The following is a 17,648-nucleotide window of genomic DNA, read 5'->3' on the forward strand; positions in this document are numbered from 1 at the left end:
TCCCCTGCCAGGAAAAGCTGAGATTCTCCGGTAGATTTAGGAGTGTGTACCATGTTATGAGACATGGAAAAAGCTAGGAGAGCTAGAGTGCTGCCACCTGGTACGCCACAGCCGTGTCCTAGGGCTAAAGCAGCTGGGAACACATGCTGTTCCATTTGCTTGGCTATGCCTTAAAACGAGCAGTGCCAGGGAAGGATGTATACATAGAGATATATTACGGCATCATCGACATCCATGACATTGGGACATTTAACAAATCACTTCGCAGCAGCTCCAAGCCCTGCTCTGTCAGCTTTGGGAAGGAATGGCCCTTTGTGAACTGTCAGTCACACTAAGATCCCTACTTAAACCAGGACGATTCCCATCAGAAAGTGGAAATTTGACCAGGCCCTGTGTTATCGCATACAAACTGATGGGAACAAATCTGTGTCGCAGTTTGAAGGGGATTGTTTCCTAGCAGAGCCATAACCAATCAATTGATATATTTCATATTTTTTTAAACACTTGGAAAGACCATATAATAATACGATTTATACAAGGCTTCAGTCTTTCGAAGGAAGATTTAGCTACACTAGCCCACAAGAGGCACGAATTGCCCGATGCTGAAGCTATCCTTTGAGCAGTCTTGTATACACACGCTCAGATGAGAGTCTGGCTGTAAAAGCAGAGAGAAAGTTGCACGTCACTGAAAAGCAAAGGTTAAAAGATGAACCACAATGGAACCCACCTACAAAGATGAGAACATCATTGCTTGGTTTAATAACTAATGTTACAAATACTCCACAGCACCAGGAAACAGAACGCACTTGCAACCCACGCTTTGCCCTAGCGGGACACAAGAGCCAGGTCCCACAGCGCAGGCGGCAGCACGAGCTGGCAGTGGCTGGAGCCACCAGCAGCCTGGTGTGTCCCAAATCACCATCCCTCTGCGCTGGCCTTCACACCTTCCTCAGATGCTACTGCTCACCTCCACGGAGGCAGAGGGATGCTTTGGCCTGCTGCATGACTGCGGGGGGGCTAAAAAGGGTGAGGAGGGGGCAGGACATAGCAGGACCACGGGGGGACCGGCACCCTGAGTCACTCCTGTGAGCCGCAGCTCATCTGGGTCACAGGCTCAGCTCCCCCACAGCACGTGGTGATGCTTCACCCGTGTCATTTTTTACAAACACTAAATATGGGCTGGAGGTTTTCACTGTCCTGTCATGGCTGCCCGGAGGATTTAGAGTTCAGGCTGAAGACTTTCAGTAATTTCTGCCACTGCAGCATAGCAGGGCTCTGGAGACACCGACGGTATTTATAGCAGCCTGAAAATTGTACCTCTTCTCACCAACAGAACCAGTTCCCCGAGCTGAATGCTACAGCTAATTGAGAGAAGACTGTCATATACCATCAGCTAAATTTACTGCTGATGCTCAAGATCAGGTTGTGCTGACTGCATTGTGACAGCAGCGTCTAAAGGGAGGTCATCGTCACTTCTACATTCTCCCTCTAGGAGCAAGAGTCTCTCCCGCATCTGCACTGCTAGGTTTCTATTTATAGGCTTGAACCCTGTGATGTAATCTTCCTTTTTGTTTCCAAGGAAACAATATTTGATGTATTCTACTTTCAAGTTTTCCTTTCTTTAGGTCGTCCTGTGTCGTGTCCACACCCGCCCCCCCCGTCTCCCCCCCCCCCCCCCCCCCTTTTTAAAGAGATAAGTAAGTACAGGTTTTACCTATTGACTTATCTCTGGTGTGCAGCATAGTTCTCTCTCGCACCAGGCTTATTCATATCGCTAAAAAATTCAAGACATTTCAGAAACCTGCTTAACAGTTATTTTATGCACTGTTTATACATATTACTTCTCTGATAGTAAATGAGCTATAATCACAATAGGCAGCAGCTCCTATTGATAGCTCGATTTTCTCAAAGCCCTCTGTTCTGCATCCCAGCCCCAAGTCCTCTTTTCCTGGAAACATTTTTAAAAACCCTCTCACTGACCACCCATCAAGCTTTCCCATGGTTTTAGTCCTCAAGTTGGGGCTCCTGGTGGCCAGTCCTGTCCCCCAGCCCTCCCGTCCTAGTGGCAGGGCGTCCCCTGACACCCCTCCACTCCTCTGGCACAGGGCCACGTTCTCGGGTCTGTTGTGGCTCTGAGTTCATTTTCACTCACGCGAAACCCCTCTGTGTTGATGTTGTTTTAAAACAATTCATTGTTACTTCACCGTCTGCAGGTTAGGAAAATGCAGGGGACCAATTCCATAATCCATAATTTATACTGAAATTAGTATCTGTAGCAGCTGGGAGAAAGCGTGCTGAATGGATTCTTGGAGAAATGCGGGTGCTTTGGAGTCTTAATGGAAAAGCTACGGGTCAAGCTAAAAGCTTTCCTTAAAATTCTCAGTGTGAGTGTGTTGATGTGGATGGGTTGAAACGTGTGGGAGAGACCGGCTGGTTTCACAGAAAGAGACTATCTTAGCACTGCATAAAAATTGAAAGCAGCAACTCTCATAAATGTAGCTGATTAATTCTAACTGGGAAAGGCGTGCTCGTTTTTATTACTTGCACCTTGCTCCTCCATGATATAAAACAATAAATGAGCTGGACTGATGAGCTGCTCTTTGTACAACAAAGTTACAGCCAGAGGTTTTTTAGGACTGCCCATTTTGGAACATAAAAGGGCAGGCAAAATCCCAGCCTAAGTGAGATGATGCGGACCAAGAACACTCAGTAAGAGTTTGCGTGGTGAAGAGGAGAAAAGGTGTTAAAAGTCCATGCTGGATATCAAGTCAGCAAGTAATATAAATTTTACGCTATCAAAGAACCTTCCAAGTGAACATGGAAATTATCTGCAGTCAGCATCTTCCATTTTGGGTCATATGGGTTGTAGACTAACACTCACCGATTCCTGTGCCGGCTCCAAAGAAGGCCAGGCTCCTTATGGTATCTGATCTCGATTCAGAGACCCCAAGTCATTCCACAAGATCTCTACCTTGGCAACCGCAAGGGACGCGGGATGGGAAGACTTACATGATCTAGACCTCTGCCAACATCTCTGGATTGTTTTCAAAAATCCATCACAATTTTTCCTCAAACCCCTAAAAACAAGGGTTTTCCCACACTCTGCATTCCTACTGGAAGCTGCTCCAGGAGGCCACTTCTCTCCCTCTCCCACCTCAAAAGCATTCATAGTCACTTTTGTCTCAGATGATCACAGCTGTTACCGAGCTTTCATATATTCTAGTCCAGCCGTGGCTCCGTGACTTGACAATACTGCCTCCTTCCCAGCGGTTATGCAGTCACTTGAAGAACCTCAGTAGAAATCATGTTTGACAGGAAAGGGAACAGTAGCGAGCTTCAAGAGTTTGTCACAAGGTTTTGTTAGTTTATTTCTGAAGTAAAACATTTCTGGTAGCTCAAATGTAGAGCACATTTCACGGTCTGGCAACGCGTTGCTTCAGAGATTGCGGTTCCATAAAGACAGAGCTCTATCAAGTTTGTTTGCCTCTCGGAGACACTCCTTGGCACCGGACAGGTCCAATTGGGTCTCGGTAAATCAAACGCTTATTTGATGTCAGTGAAACTAAGATGCAACTGCTGTTTTGCTCAAGGTTGTCAGAAAGCTTTTCAGTAATCACTTTCAGTCAGGATAGATGTTCAATTGTTCTTTCCTGCTGCAAGGGGGAAAAAACCAGCAGATTGCTCTTCCTCAATAATTCCCTCATATTTCATTTTTAATCTCTTAAGCAAATTACAAGTGAAGACCTTTGATGTATGCGCCAGCCAAACTCATTCGTTTCTCAGTACTTGCTGGACTAGAGAGGATCTCCCGTTCTTATGCATGTGGATGATAACAACAACTTCAAAGCCCCCAGGCATGTGTTAGCTTTCCCTGACTTCCTTCCTAAGCATGCCTTGTGTGGGCCAACACCAGTTAAGACCCATAAACAGCTGCACTTGAATGCCATCTATTAAGGCAGTCTTGCTATCTCTCGCAGTGCAACAACTCTATTTCTGCTTCACAGAACTAGTCCGTCTGGCTTTTGTATTTTTCCTGAAATGGAGTACCTCATTTCCAACATTTATGGTGTTCTCAGCTTAAAAGAGTCTGGAACCTGATCAAACTCGGAGCAAAAAGCCATTAAAAGGCACTTGCCCTGAGGTGGCGTGGAGCATTCCTGGTGGATTACGAGGCATTGTTTTGCTGTTGTGGGGTTTTATGACATGAAGTGTACTTGATTACTTCTAGGAGGATGGTGGGTCATAGCCATATGGTACCACAGGACCAGATGTTCCAAATACGGTGGAACAGCTGCACCTGAGCAGCGGTTGGGCAAACTTCCCCCGAGCTTGCTGAGGAAAAATGAAAAGGGAACATATTTCAAACCAGTTAATGTTATAAGTTATAGTTATCATCATTATTTAGGCTGTTGAACTCATTATCAGAACACTTGGAGGCAAAGAGCAAAAAAGAGTTAAACAGAATATCAGGTAGTCACATAAGTAAGAAAAACCACCACCAGAGACAATCTGCACTGGAAGAAAAGAAATAGTTTGGGAAAAGCTGTAAAACTTCAGGCTTCCAGCCAAGCTTTATCTAAGGAGGTGGAGTGAGGAGATTAAACAGCTCTTCTGTGGGGCACAGAATTTATCCCACAAGTGGGGAGCACAGATTCCACGTACTTTCCTTTAAGGCATTTGTTACTGACCGTGGGCAGCGGCACAGACCGGACCAGCGCACCGGCACGGCAGCCGGCGTTTCCTGAGCTGCGCTGCCAGCGAGCCAGACGCCTGGACCAAGGGGACAGCAAACATCAATCCAGCCTCCGGCTCGCAGCTCTATTTAAGTCTAGGTTTGGCACTCGTCATACCGTGAGATTACTCTGACCTCAAACCTGCTCTCAGCATGTCTGGACAAAACTTTCTGTTCCGACTTACATACCAAGTATCTATTATTTTTGGGTTTTTTTGGTTTTTGTTTTTGGTTGGTTTGTTTTTTTTTTTTTTAATATGCTATGCTTAGGAAATAGGATGGACCACATGATTCTGGAATCTCTGCAGCAGTATGTTATTAAGGATATAGAGAGGAAGAAGAAGAGAAAAAACAAACTCCAAACTTTCTTATCCCAATGAACAATAAGCGCAGAAACGGACTGTGGCAGTTTCCCAGTGTGTTGTGTTAAAAGAATTTAAGTGCAATCCTGTGTGCAACACTGTGGTATATGAGGGACAAACCCACCTGGACAGTTGGCAATGCCATGGTCTTCGTAGGGCAGTTTAAATGCTATGATCAGTTGGAAGCGCCCACTTTGTGGACCTCAGGAGCACTTCAGGATGCCCTGCCCAGCCCCGAATGATGTACTTGCTGGCTAGGACTCTCTCTGCATAGGATTTCCCTGGTAGGTGCTCTTACCACAGGGCTTCCCCTTAGCACTGCGTAAGAAACGGGGCTGGGGGAGGGGGGCTGAAGCAGTTTGGTCCCCAGGCTCCTCCTGTTCCCGGCATCCTTCGGTAAGGGGAGGTTACAAGAAAGCCCTCATCCCTTATTTTCCACATTACTGTGCCTTGGGATCTCTACTCCATTTCAACACCAATCTCCCAGAACATTTTTTCTGCTGACAGCAAGAGAAAAAGCAGAACAGCGAACAAAACTCCTTTCAGAGCCCTGGCCCCAGCCTCCCCCCGCACGCCCAGGGAACCTCATCCAAGGCTGGGGTCCCTCCTTCCAGGCCCCCAGGGAGCTTGCTTCATCCCTAGCCTCAAATACTGTCTTATAAACACTGCCACTGCTGCTGGGCTGTTAGCCCTGTCGGAGACGTAGCAAGAGATGCACCAGCCAGTAAATGTGACCCCTACCAGGTCAAATCCAAGCTCCCCTCCTGACAGTGCTGCCTAAGAAGCTCATAAAACAGTATTTCGATTTGTTACACTACTTGGACAAGCATCAACTGTTATCTACAGGAACACTTCCTTATTGACTAAAAAACCAGTATAAAAGGTAACGTACCATGAATCTATCATTTCTGATGGACCTTTCAGTTACCCCCGTTTTCAGAATTTCAGAAATGCTCTTAATGTGTTGACTTACAACACTCAGACACCAAAATCCTTGCCCTGTGAAGCAAAGCTGCCCCTTTGATTTGATCTGCAGAACGGTCTCACAAGTCAACATAATTCTGATTCCCCTGCTGACAGAAGCTAGCACAACCGGCGGTGAGCTGCCATGATGAACGCAACAGATGATGCCTATTAAAGAACTGAATAAAACTCCAAATACATCAATCAAAACTAAGTACGTGACCAGTATTTTCTGGTAATCCTTAATTAGGGGATGAAGAGAGAAGAACAAAGTCAAGCTCACAGGGTAGGTTACGTGGGGTAGCAACTGTCCGTTCCGTTTTATGGGTCTGCAGTGCCTGCTGCAGCCGAGCCCCAGCCTCGGATGGGGGCCATTAAGCAATACTTCAGTATAAAAAGAAATCAAACAAGTAACACCCAACCAGACACTCTTGCACGCAAGGTATTGTCAAACAAGTTTTATGTAGTGCCGCGTAAATGCCAGTTGACTTCAGCAAGCATAAAGGGCATGCAGCATTTCGCGAGGAGGGCGCACAGTCATTTAAAACATTTCTCTCTCTATCTGCAGTAATCAAAACAAGTTATAGCCGGGCTACAGCTATATGTCTAGTTTGAAGCCTGCTTGTCTGTGCAAGAGAGAACCATCTGGATTTACTTTACGGTTAACTTTAAAATATATATATATATATAAGGTTTCTTAACTTCTGCCAAACAACTGGAAACATAATGGTTTCTGCATGCTGTTAGCATCTCAGTACAGCTGCAAATGTCCATTAGGACAATCTTATATAATTATATACTTATTCTTCCCATGCAATTGTTAAAAACCCAGCTTTTCCAAATAACAGCATATTTTCTAGCAAAGAGGAAAACTTTCAGTCCACCAGGTTGGAATGGGGGAGGGAAGTCTTCTAAAGCAGAACTTTACTCAAAGCTTTTCTTTTAAACTACCATAAAGATTTCAAGTCTTAGAAAACTTAAGTGTCAGATTTTTCCAACTGTACCTCTCGTGTGGTCTGGCCAGAAATCTATCACTTCTCTCTCTTCTCCTTTTCTTTACCCAGTGCTTGTGGAACAAATTCAGTCCTTTTAAGATTTAAAAAAAAAAAAAAAAAAAAAAAAAAAGGCAGCTTCCCCCCCCCCGCCCTTCCCAACTTGAACAGGACTTCAGCTCTCATCCTTCCCACAGCTCCATACTTTGTGCCACAGAACCCACCACCTTGGAAGCTGGTCAGTGGCATTTTTTTTGGCCACAGCCTTGCTCATTCTGCTTGGGTGTCATCCTTTTTCCCACCTAAGCCTTTGTCGCTTCTAGCTGGAACATCAGCTCTCAAGGATAGGAATTGCCTTTTACCATGCATCCAAAGAGTGCCTTGCACTGTTCTCGGTTGGCCCTTTGCCGCTTTCAGAATACACATGAAAAAGGGATAATTAATTTTTTTTTTTTTGCCCAGGGTCATGTTCTGGGGCTGGTGCAGTTGCTTTGCGAAGGCATGGGGCCAGTGGGTGACCACACACAGGAGCCGACCGCCAACAAGCAGGACCTGTGCGCCGTGCGAGGGCAGGCCGAACGCTTGCAAGGCTCTGGGAAGCAGGAGTGATTCTGCATGTTCAAAGCACCATCATCAGCTTAGCCAAGATTTTCAGAAATGACCAATAACATGGCAAACATCTGCTTTTCGGAGCCCAAGGCAGCTATTCAACTTTCCAGCGGACAGGTGCTTACCTCTTCCAAAATAAGAACCTCCCTGCTGTGTTCCCCATGTGTCCAGGCTCCAAAGCACTCTAAGTCATTGGCCACTCTCAAAACATCTCAGCAGCTAGTGCTTTTTACTTAACAAAAGCAAAACTAATGGAAACACACATACAACTGCTCCCCAAAATAGAACATTTTTCCAGGAGGTGAACGATTCCTCCCTACTTGTTCTTGTGACCCTACGGAGAGAGGGGCACAAAGGCTCATATTGTTTTGACAGCCAGGCAGACAAACAAATACTTTTGTTTCAGCTTAATATTCTTGGAACTCAAAATGCCAGCCTGAAAAAGCAATACCACAAAACATTGTCATGCCATCGGTCTGACATCAGGAAGACAACGCTGGGGAGTGACAGCCCGGCAGAAGCACCCTGCGCTGCGCCCACCGGGGCGCACAGACCTTCCCTGCACACCGTACAGAGCCGCCCCCCCCACCAGCACTGCCAGGCTGCGCTATCATCTTACCCTGCTCCCCCACACCGGGTCGCCTGCAGGGATAAAAATAAACCCACTGCTGCTAGTTCCTGTTATATGGGGTCTGTATCGCCTCCTCCACAAAGTTCCTCTGTTATCAGTACAGAATTAATTTGCACAACAACCTTCCAAGGTAACTTGGAAGGCACAGCAGGTTTCTAACATCTAAGCTCTTTCTCATTTTAAGAGCCACTATCTGAATAATTGGCAGGGAGGAGCTTGGCTGCTCTGAAATACAGGAACTTGGCTAAAGCGATGCCGTGAGCATAAAACAGCAGCAGATCCAATGCCCAGAACTTGAACTGAGACTGTTTGTTATTAGTTCACATCTGTACTGCATGACCACGTCTGGTCCTGGTCCTTCTGGGACGAACTTTAATCTTTCAAACAAGACAGGGAATGACAAAGGTGGTTGGAAGGAGCTGAAGTAAGACTAAAATGACATAGTCAGGGACTTGTGTCCCTCTGAAAATCCATGGCACCTACTGTGGGACTTGGATACTTTGGAAAAAACACTTGGGCAACCTGCAGCTTTGGTCAGGCACAGGCATTTGCATTCACTGAAGCCTCTTTCCATCCTTGCAAGAGATGAGGAAGGTTCCCCAGTGGGTGCGCACCAACCGGCTGCCTTCTGCGTGTGCTGGGGCGAGGGCAGGGAGCGCTGAGAGCCAGGCAAGCAGCACACACAGGTCTGCCAGGAGAGATCACTCCCACGATGGTCAGCTCGAGAGAAGGGCTGGGAGCCCCAGAAGGCAGGGACGGAGACCGGCGGGCTACTTCCCAGTCTCACGCGCTTGTCCTGACTGGTCTCTGCCTCCTCCCCCCGCTTGCAGGCAGAAGGCAATGGACCTGAAGGATTTCCCCTGAAAAACCTCAATACTCTTGTGACAGCTGGAGCTTCTTGTCTCATTGCAAGCCTGGCTCCTGCAGCACTCGTTACTCTTAATGAAGTCGTCCAAGCTGGCCACACTGAGGCAGGGTTTGCTACAGAGCAAATGCTTGGGGAGAGCACAGTGTGTGCCAGCTCCCTGCACGCGCTGACCCATCCCCGAGGCAGGCAGCCCTGCCGGCCTGGAGGTCGCACTCCTGCAGCAGGTGAAGCGCTGGAGTGGAAGAGGTTTGGCCCTGGCATCGGGGAACCAGATTCCATCTTTGATGAATATGGCCATAGCTTACCGCGGGAGTCTTAGGCTGTCTTCAGCCGGAAGGCATGGAGCTTTTCAGGAAAGCTTTTTAGGGGAGTAAGACATTTTTCCAAGGTTGGAGGGTGGACCTCTGCCTCTTTTTGGCGAGCCGTGCCCATGTCACCAGAGCTGAGCACCGCGCCGCTTTCTCAGCGGGGAAAGGCATTCCAGGATCAGAGGGATAATGAGAGTGGCAGGGCTGAAGGAAACCGAGGCAAGGGAAGGTGGCCTTCTGGTGGTGCAGGTGCGAGAGATGAGGACCTTGTCAGGCTGCCACCTTTCCCGTTGCCATGCCAGTGCCAAGTCCCTCGTGCCAAGCATAACAGGCAACAGCAGGGCGACGCTTCTAACCCATGTGCAGCGGGAAGTGGAGCATTGGGCTTGACAAGGGGACAAGAAAATAAAGATGAGTTTTGTTTTCTTGTAGTCGACACGCAGGCATCACATAACCTTAGTCATACCAAGGCTGGCTAGGTAACTGACTTGCCAGGTTTAATGTTTCAGGTCACATCAGGGAATAGTTTTACAAGCAGATGTAAAGATCCTCCTTTGGAGTGGGCATCACTCAAGGTCAGAGTCAGCAAATCCTCCCCTAAAAATAGACTCTCGTTGCAAAGTTGGTAAGATTTCTTTTGTCGTTCTTTGTGCCATACTTCACAGGACCGAGCTGCCTCGAGCACCCACCTAAGCTTACAGGTAAGGCTAAGCAATGCACGTTTTCTGCTGTACCTGTGCTCCTTTTCCTTGCTCTTATAACCTAGTTTAGTAAGCTAAACTAGGGAGAGGACTGAGAGCTGGCAAACTTTCTAAGGTAACTAATAACTTCATAAACTTGTTGCAGAGGAGTTAAAAAAAAAAGCAGCTGAAAATACCGCAGAGTCAAAAAGGGTTTTGGAAGTATAATTTTTAAATTTCAATTTTAAATTTCTTTAATAAATCGGTCATGTTACAGAAGTGACTTTATAAAACAGGAAATGGGGTACCATAACTGTATTCACCTGAGAGATAAATTCCATTTAAAAGTTAGAAACAGAAATAGAAAAAACGAAAAGCAGTTTTTCAAGCTTTTGTAACATCCGTCCCAGAATATTTTGCTTGTTCTTTGGTAACTGCTCCACCATCCAGTCAAATCTAACTTTCCCAGTTGAATTGCAGTTCTCTCAGATGATGCAGTGTTTTAAGTTTCTTTGGGCACTCTCATAATATTTAATGAAATCTCAGCTTAATCTGTTTTAAATTAACCAGTTCAGTCAACAATAAAGAATGAGGGCAAAAATAAGTTTTTAAAAAGTCATCAGTGGCTTAGAAATTCATTGAAATAGCTGGTTAGTTTTGAATAGTCACAGCAGGAGGGTCTGGGAAATAATTGCACAGATGCTATGATTCTTCTGGTTTTAAACTGTTTAAAGACGAATGCATTGGATGAACTATTTTACAGTCCCTGAATGCTTCCAGTGTAAGAATGCAGGGTGAAATACAGGGACTGGAGTAAGTGGCAGTTTTCGGTGGACACTAAGACAGGAATAAGGAACACAGGGTTGTGTTATTCTTCACTTAAATACACTGCAGGTACCCCGGCGGGGTCCAGTTTTGGATGTACAACACTGGTTAATTTTTTAGGGCTCCTTTAGAGAAAGAGTTTTTTCAGACTTACTCCTCCCTCCCCCTCCTAAGAGGTATCTGTACTAAATTAATTTTTTTCATCTAGTGTTAGGGGAAAAGAAACACCCAAACCTACCACCCAGGGAACCTTTGCAGCACTGTCCCTCACTGCAGCACCCTGGGGTGCAACAAGTAACCCGAGTTACACGGGAAAGCACAGAGCTCTTCATGGTTATTGCCAGTGTCTGAAGCCAGAGTCAAATGTCACACGGATGGCGTATCAGGGAGCACCATTTAAAATTAATTTAGTTAAATCATCTGACAAAGCAAGCTTTTGTTACCGCAGCTAACCAACCCTCAGCTCAACTGATGTACTTTTGAGTCATTAAAAACTTAGAAACCAAAGCACTGTTTACCCTCCCCCCGCAAGCGCACACACTGCGCTCCAGACAGCACAGGCACCGGCTTCTGCAAAGAGAACTTTCCAGTTTATAAAACCAACCTCTGCTTAGTCATACTCAAAAACGGGTGAGTACTTTTTCACCCTGAAGGGAGGAATGTACCTGGCATGCTGGCTGGAAATGGAAGAACAGAACATTTCCAGAGGATTCAGGAACTTGCTCAATAGATCGTCCCGCACTATTTCTGAAGACCCTCAGTCATGAGATCTGATTTTTGTCTGCCCTGGGCACCGGGAGAGTGCTTACCTGCAGACAGGCTACTATGCTGGATTCAAGCCTTTTGCACATTTTTTTGAAAGTGTAGGAGAACTGGTGCCCTCCATCCTTGCCTGCTCTCCGGTGCTTCCCTCTCTTGCAGACACTCGTTACAGACACCGTTTCTCCACGAAGGTTTTGGATAAGGTAGTTATTAAACTGAAAGAAGTAAATAAAAGCATTATTTTTGCAGTTGTCTGGAAGCCAGGCAGGTCTCAGGTTTGGACCCCCTGGAAGGCAGATGTTCTTTGATTTCAGCGGTGCTGAATTCTACCTGATAAATAAAAACATTCAAGTAAGTCAGCTCTCCATACATCAGAGAATGGGACTCTTTGCTCAGTAACATGCATTTCGTGCACAAAAATAATTTCTTAATCATAATTTATTCTACTTTTTTGTTCTTTCAAATCTAGTTTTCACGGCAGTAGATAAATTCAGTCCCTAGACCGGGTCAAACCACTGACGAATTTCAAGGGCACCGTGTTTATCTCCTGCTGCACTGGCGTGGGCATAAAGTCTACTGGAAACATCATTATTTCTGTAGACTTCTCAGGAAAGGCCCAGAGCCCACAGATAGATGGTCCACTTTGGTTATTTTCTTTCCCTCCCTTCGCATCTTTGAAAAAAACACAACCCAAATCCCCTGAAACCAACCTTCAGATATCACAGCCCCGCTCCTTTTTCAGAGCTGTCATGAGGAAAGAGGCAGGAAGCAAACTCTGAAAGCATCAAAACAGGAATAAGATTAAAATCTGCCTCCACATTTACAAACAGGTTGTATATTTAGGTGCTTGCTGGATGCTGCAAACCTTCAATTCCCAGCTAAGCCAGAAAAATTTGTGATTGCTTGGTATTTTCAGGGAGAAGGCGCTTTTAGACAACCGAGTACAAACCTGAGGCTGGTACACTTGTGCACAGCAAATTAAATTTAATAAAGCCAACATCAAAAGCCCCACTAGCACAGGTGATTGATGACATATGGGCTGGGAGAACTCCCAAGAGCAGGAAACATGGGTGGTAAAGAATTTAAACTATTCTACTATATAAATATGGACAGAAGCGGGCAGAAAGGCAAGCAAGCCCTCTGTGCCCTCCGTCAGGCAGGACAGAACAGCTAACAGGATTACAGTTGTTCCTTCTGAAGGAAGGAGCAAGGAAAATTGTCTTCTGTCTCCATTTTTCTTCCCACCTTTTATTTGGTTAGCCTGTCTCGTTGCATGTTTGTACCAACACCGTTGGGCTCTGACCTGATTGGGGATCTGCAGCTTCAGGCACACAAACACAGCTACAAACTGGCAGCCAGAGCCAACACGCCTGGGACAACAGCGGTGATGGAGGGACCCCCAGCCAGGGAGGGTGCAGAAAAGGTGGGGAGAGGGTACATAAGTCCTTGCAAAGGACAAGGGCAAATGCAATCCTTCTCTGTGTGGGTCTGCTTTTTTATTTTTTTTTTTTTTTTTTTTTTTTTTTAAATCTCTACAGCTGACTGGATCTTAACTCCCAGGCATAAATCTTGCCAAACTGTTTGGCATCTTTATACACAGCACTAAGGCTTGCACAGCACACTGAGCTCAAAATATTAAGAAACATAGTATTTTAATGTAGATCACGACTTGGAGCTTTCAAAGTACTCGGAAGCTTCCACTACAACTGGAAAACCAGCATTAGAGATGGCACCACCGCTGAAGCTCTGACACTCGCCTCTAGACGCGAGTCTCAGTGTTTTCCCCCATCTGCGGGATCGCCAAACCGTAGAGCTCACGACTGATGTTTCCAAAAGCATTAACTAAGCTCCTACAAATTTTGGGGTGGGGGAAGACACATCCTTCCAGCTGAACACATCTGAAAATGGGCCACTATGTTCTGTGGCTTCCCAGGGCTTGCCTGGAAATTTTGGATTAATTTGAGTGGTTCAAGGGGCTCGGCACAAGGTACAGAAAGGAAATCCTTCCCTGCCGTACCGCCGCTGCAGCCATGGACTGTTGTTCGCTCTCCGAATTAAACAGCAGATAGGCTGGCAGATTTTCCTTCCCCGCTACCCTCTGCACTTTCTTTCCTCCCTCCCTGTTTTGTTAAAAATAAAATGAAAAAGCTGAAGAGGTCTGTAAGAAATTCCATTTGGCAGCTGTAGAGTGGATAGCGAACATAAAGAAGAGATTCCTTTGCTGTGCCTAATGCATGCTGCTTATCCAAATTAGCCACACAATTACTTCTATCAATGCAAAAATAGTTTAATGTTTTTTTTCTAGTGCACAGCACTTGAGAACGACTTAAAATGCAGTGTAATTTGCCACAGTGTTATGTCCTGAAGTGGCTCGCTAATGAAAAGAGGATTAACTCTCCATTATTCTGAATTACCATTTTGTGAAATCACTAACAATATTTTCATTTATATACATATAACCCAAGGGGGAGAAATATTCCAGCCAACCAAGTGATTAACAAATAAAATTCATTAGATAACATGCACTTTGGTCTTATTTATGAAGAGAAAGATTAGGGTATAAAAATGCAGATGACTGAATTTTTATCATCCTTGTTCTGATAATGCACTGAAGCCCACGACAGCGTAACGGGTGGGCTGGGCAGCGGAGCGTGACAGGCGCCCGCTGGGCTGGGAAGCGGCGCCCGCAGGACGCCAGGCCGGGCAGGGGGAACCCCACAGGCCCCAGCAGGGCCTGGACACAGGCGAAGAGCAGGATGATGTCCCTGCCATGCCGGGAGGGAACTCGCGGGCCGAACGCAGGGCTCTGCTCCGCGCGGGACAAGGGGAGCTCCCGCTGGCTGGGTCCCCCTTCCTCCCTGCCCCGTGCCCCAGGGCTGTCCCGGGGTAAGCAGGGTGTGGAGTCCCTTGGGCGAAGGGCACGAGGGCCGTCCCTGCTCCAGGGTGCTTTCCCACCACGGAGCGACCGCCGGGCTGGTGCAGGGAAGCCACAGCGGCACCTCCATCAGCCTGCGCAAACTGGCCTGGGAGGCAGAGCAGTCGGCCCCAAGGCAGCACGGCGCGGGCTGGCAGCCTGCTCAACCAGCCTGTGCAGCGGCTGCCACCCCACTGCAGCGGCTGCGCGCCCTGCCAGGGATGCCCTGCCCTCCCCAGAGCCTGCAGAAGGGATCCCAGCTTTCCCTGCCTGTGCTTCTGCTAGGCCATCAGCCTTACAGCCGCAACAGCATTAAGAACAACCACCAAAACTAGTAATGAAAAAAAAATATCCAATCCGCTTTTAATTTTTTAATCTAAGAGGGCAGGGCAGGCCTAGGGAACAGTCCTCCCTCAGCTCCATTTGGTGTGCACTGAACGCTCCGTAAGAGATGAGGTTGGACATCTTTGGTTTCCGGAAAGACATGAGCCTTTCCGTCCTTCTCCCCCAACCAAATGCTTCACGGCAATTAATTCCAGAGCTCAAGTAGCAAACCAACCTCCATTCCCCCCTTCCCCTCCTCCTAGTTAAACTCTATTACTTCTTACTTAGTCTAGAGTCAAATCCAAAATACATATTTTAGAGGAATTTCAACTGACGCTTTCCTGTGCTCTAATTCAATTTAAAAATCCCTGCAGCAGATAACATTGGCAAGGCATGAAAGAACATAGCTCGCTTGAAAGTTCAGGGAGCACATGGCTTCCCAGGACAGACAGAAATGAGTATTTCTCAGCAGTGGTCTAACTTTCAGAGTGCTAACCAAGCTTCACACCGAGGTGGTGTTACCGCACCACAATCGATCACGTGCAGATGCAGCTGCCCTGTTCTGATGCCTGCAGTCTACACGCAGGAGCAGCAGTGTAACAAATCAGCGCGCTGTGGCCACCGAGCGTGATAACGCACTGCATTGCTTTCTCTTCTTCATTTCCTCCCCTCCCATTTCACGGAGCCATGAATAGAAGCGCAGTCAATCCTTCAGCATCAAGGCACCAGGCTCTTGGTTAAGATCATTCCTTACTGGACAAAATGCAGTTCTTCCCGAGTTCTAGATAACAGCCTATTCGCTCCAGAAGTCAGACTGCGTTAGATTTCTGTCTCTGATGGTTTTAACATTATCTGCGCTGTTGAGTCCGCATATGGAATTAGCATAATTCTGGCACGGGAAGGAAAAAGGCTCTCCCAGGGAATGGCTGCAGGGGGCACAGAGATGGGACTTGGTGCTACTCAGAGGCACGCAAGCCCGAGCCCAGGGTAAATTGGCTAGAGGCTGGAATTCTCAGAGCCCTTTACAAATCTCAGCAGAGGACCACTTAGCTAAACATCATCATCACATTTTAGGAAGCTTGGCTGAAAGATAGATCTTCTTGCCAGTGAAAGCAAGCCAATTTTTGAACAAAGGTGTACGCATGCCAAACAGAAACCGACTCCACAATCTTGCCTAGCTTTGGAGCTGGAAAACAGGAATCATTTTGCTTTCTCAAGTTTTGCGGAGAAACAGAACATGACAGGCACAAAGAGCCCAAACTGAAGAAACAAACCCCATGGGTACACAGGATGTCAGTGAAAAATGGTCATCCTGCTTTCAGGAGAGCTCTGCAACAGCTGCATGAAGGCATTAGCCAGATTTTTGTAATTACAAGGACACAAACGTCACCAGTGGCCAACACAAAAAAATTGTGGGAATCACTACAGGATTTGTTGCCTGCAAGAAAGGTGGATTTTTGGCAGGCTCTACTCGCACACTTCATATCAAGCCCAACTCCACCTCCTCTTGTTACAAGTCTCTATCAGAGCTGCAAGGTTCAACTTCTCCCTTCAAGGGGGACGAGAGACGGGAGCAACCGCTGACCTGAGACATCAGGGACCCCGGCAGGAGACACAAGACAGACCCAGCAGGGAGATGGAGCAGACAAAGCCTGCAGCAGAAGACTGGCACCATGGAAAAAAGGGAAACTTGTTTCAGAGGACAAGAGGGGAAGGCCGTCAAGCGACAACTGGCAACAGGGTAAACAGGAGGTCAGGCTCGTGGCCAGCCCCAAATTCTAGTTCCTACAGGTCTACTGCAGCGTAAAGATCAGCCGCACAAGTGGTTTGACTTCCTACTGACAACTTGCAGAACACAACCTGCCTGGCCTTCAGAAACGTGCACATCCACAAAACAAAAATGAAAGAGACACTGTAACACCCATGTCCCTCAGAATAATCCTTCTCCAACACTGCACCTGGACCTGTGACATGAGTATTTGGTAGTGTGCAGAGTTTCTGCTCTTAACTTGGACTGAAAAGCTCTCATCGACACCTTTATTGCTTGTCAGTCACTCCCTTGTTTCTTCTGCACTTAGAATACATGGATGTGCTGTAGCTTAGCTCTCCCCCTGCAAAGTTTTCTTCAAGTAATCAAAAAAATAAAGTAAAAAAATAATCCGAAACACCCTTGAGCTAACCACACCCAGCACTGCCCATGTGGGGACACCAGCTGCCTCCCTGGCAGGACAGCACGGTGCCACACCTGAGCGAAGGAGCACAGCGTCACACTTGCAGCTGTACTGCACCTGCAGCGGCTGGTACGGTTGCTGCAGCTGCTGCAAGGGTTTCTCTATCACATGTATTTCAAGGGGCTCATCCCTGGGCTACTTCACCTGCAGGGGATTAGGAAAGGTAAACACAGATGCAAAAATCCCACCTATCCAAGAGATAAGAACATTCTTGCAAACCCAGAGTCACCTGCCACGTCCTAAGGCAGTGCCTTCATAAAGGCATGGACTGGGGATGTGTGGGGACTCAGGTTAGTCTCTGGCCTTTAACCTCCCTCACCAGCTTTGCCAAAAGCCCAGGCTCTGAGCTCCCACTGCTCCCGGGGCCAGTGCCCAGCTCCTAGGTAAGGCACAGCCTTGGGGAAGTGTGGGAGGAGGGAGATCACCTAACTGGGCTGCAGCTGTTGA

Source organism: Falco naumanni, chromosome 9 (assembly GCF_017639655.2).
Source record: "Falco naumanni isolate bFalNau1 chromosome 9, bFalNau1.pat, whole genome shotgun sequence".
Taxonomy (NCBI): Eukaryota; Metazoa; Chordata; class Aves; order Falconiformes; family Falconidae; genus Falco; species Falco naumanni.